The following is a 2,933-nucleotide window of genomic DNA, read 5'->3' on the forward strand; positions in this document are numbered from 1 at the left end:
GTCCAAAAAGGCCATCCTCTGCTACATATGCAGCTGGAGCCATGGGTCCCTCCATGTGTACTCTTTGGTTTATGGTTTAGTCCCTGGCAGCTCTTGGGGTGTCTGGTTGGTTGATATTGTTGTTCTTCCTATGGGGTTGCAAACCCCCTCAGCTACCTCAGTCCTTTCTCTAACTCCTCCACTGGGGATCCAGTGCTCAGTCCAATGGTTGGCTTTGACCATCCGCCTCTGTATTTGTCATGTTCTCACAGATCCTCTCAGGCTCCTTCAGTATGCACCTCTTGGTATTGGTCATAGATCTTTGTTCTGGAAACTTCCTACCTGCTGGCTAGTTGTACTAAAAACAGAATGTGTTGTGCAGAGTACTGAAGGTAAAAAGACATCCATGGTCTTATTTAGAGTTGGACCCCAAATACTATAATACCAACCTATTGGGCAGAATGTAACCACTAGTACAATAGTGGTACAAAGGTTATAGGGGGAAGCAATCATTTTCTGACCAGATCTGAGTCCTACTCTATAGCAGAGCCTTGCTCTTGACACTGTAAACCTGGTCAAAAGCCCATGATTGGGAGGTCACAAACCCTAGCAGGGAAGCTACTATTGCTGTTTTGTTAGATGGACATGTTGTCAAACCTCTTTCTAAGTATTTATGTATTTATATGTTATAGTGCTGCTCTCAACCTTGGCCAGAGAAGGCTCTTCCTGCAGTGGGTATTAATGCGGAGACTGATAGCTGGTCAAAGTGTTGAGAATAAGAACCTACTGAGTGTGCTCACTTTGGCAGCACATATACTAAAATTGGAATGATACAGAGAAGATTAGCATGGCCCCTGCATAAGGATGACACGCAAATTCGTGAAGCGTTCCACATTTTTATGCCCTTGGCAGGGAATAGGGAAGCAAAGATTAAAACAGAGGCAGAAGGAACACCCATTCAGAACCTGCCCCACATGTGGCCCATACATATACAGCCACCCAATTAGACAAGATGGATGAAGCAAAGAAGTGCAGGCCGACAGGAACCGGATGTAGATCTCTCCTGAGAGACACAGCCAGAATACAGCAAATACAGAGGCGAATGCCAGCAGCAAACCACTGAACTGAGAACGGGGCCCCCGTTGAAGGAATCAGAGAAAGGACTGGAAGAGCTTGAAGGGGCTCGAGACCCCATATGTACAACAATGCCAAGCAACCAGAGCTTCCAGGGACTAAGCCACTACCTACAGACTATACATGGACTGACCCTGGACTCTGACCCCATAGGTAGCAATGAATAGCCTAGTAAGAGCACCAGTGGAAGGGGAAGCCCTGGGTCCTGCCAAGACTGAACCCACAGTGAACGTGATTGTTGGGGGGAGGGCGGTAATGCGGGGAGGATGGGGAGGGGAACACCCATATAGAAGGGGAAGGGGAGGGCTTAGGGGGATGTTGGCCCGGAAACTGGGAAAGGGAATAACATTCGAAATGTAAATAAGAAATACTCAAGTTAATAAAGAAAAAAGGAAAGAAAAAAAAAAGAACCTACTGAGTTCAGCCCTAAGTGGGAAATCTATATCAATCCCCTAACCTAAAGCTCAAAGAACGTCTCAGAAGAAGGGGTAGAAAAAAATATAAGTGCAAGAGGATGAAGAGGAGTGCTGTGAAATGCTGTCTTCTGGACATGACGGGACCACTGTACTCCTAAATTTACTATGGCTGTGGTCACCTGCACAAGGTCAGGTCAGCAAGCTCAGTCAACAGCTCAGAAGCAACACAACTTGGACTCAGTGGGTTACAACAAAAGGACATAAGTGTGGGAGGGAGATGTGTTGGGGAGTTCTGTGAGGAGTCAGAGGAATCTTGGGGGTATATGACCTAGACATATCATATGCATATATGGAATCAATAAAGAATTAAAATACGATATGCTTTAAAATTGCTCAGAGCTCTCACTGAAAGTGCATATTAGTTTCAGTCATTGCACTGTTCCCTGATGGATGGTAACTTCCCGGTCTTCTTCACTTTCCCCTTACTCTAGGGCACTCTTTCTTTTCCATGACCTTGGGGGTGTGCTTATCTTGTTTTCCTGTATATAGGATTTCTTCAGTTAGCTTCTAAAGTGCTGGACCAGTAGTCATGAAATTAGTTTGTCTTTATCATGGACAGTTTTTAACCCTTCAGTTATGATAGTAGTCTTGTTGGTTATAGTAATCTGGATCACTATGTTCAAGTCAGCTCAACTGGTTGGTGTGAAATGCTAATAAAGATGTTAACCTGAGTCACTGTTCACAATAGCCAAGGGACAGAATTGGTCTAAGTCTCCATCTGGGGACGCCTCAGAGGGCATATAAATGCTAGAGCCCCAGGAGTTGGCTGCTGCTATCGGTGGCTGCTGGTGGCTGCTGTTGATTGGCTTCCATTGGTTGCTGTTGGTTGCAGTTTGTCAAGCAGTCACATGAAAGAGATGAGAAGAAGAAATCAGATATCTGACAGGGAAGAAGATTAAGCTTGCCCCAAGGAACTTGACGCCCCTAATCAGCAGGAAGTAGGTTAATGATATTATCACCCCGTATCCTAGCATAGTCTTTTTCAGAGATTCCTTTCTCTTCCCCCTCTATCCTGCTTTCTCTCCTACATGGTTAGGGGGTTGAAAGGATGGAAATAAAGGGGTAGAGAAAGGTTAAAGGAAAGAACCCATAAAGCAGCCAAAAGTCCAGATACTTTTGTACATGTATGTCTACATATATGCATAAAGATCAGAATCATGTTATTTCCAGTAAAAAAAATATATATTTTTGTTTTGTTTATTTTTCCGGAGCTAAAGACTGAACCCAGGGCCTTGCGCTTGCTAAGCAAGTGCTCTACCACTGAGCAAAATCCCCAACCAAAAATAAATAAATAAATAAATAAATAAATAAATAAATAAATAAATAAATACTATCATGTTAAGC

At 43.8% G+C, this 2,933-nt stretch overlaps 1 non-coding gene across 1 annotated transcript; it reads left to right on the forward strand.

Annotated features, from left to right (window-relative positions):
* The first annotated feature begins 771 nt into the window (after positions 1-771).
* On the forward strand, positions 772-878 carry LOC120100128 (U6 spliceosomal RNA). Its single transcript, XR_005499921.1, has one exon. It is a non-coding gene; the product is annotated as a U6 spliceosomal RNA (small nuclear RNA).
* The last annotated feature ends 2,055 nt before the right edge of the window (positions 879-2,933 follow it).

The sequence above is a fragment of the Rattus norvegicus genome, chromosome 1 (assembly GCF_036323735.1).
Source record: "Rattus norvegicus strain BN/NHsdMcwi chromosome 1, GRCr8, whole genome shotgun sequence".
NCBI lineage: Eukaryota > Metazoa > Chordata > Mammalia > Rodentia > Muridae > Rattus > Rattus norvegicus.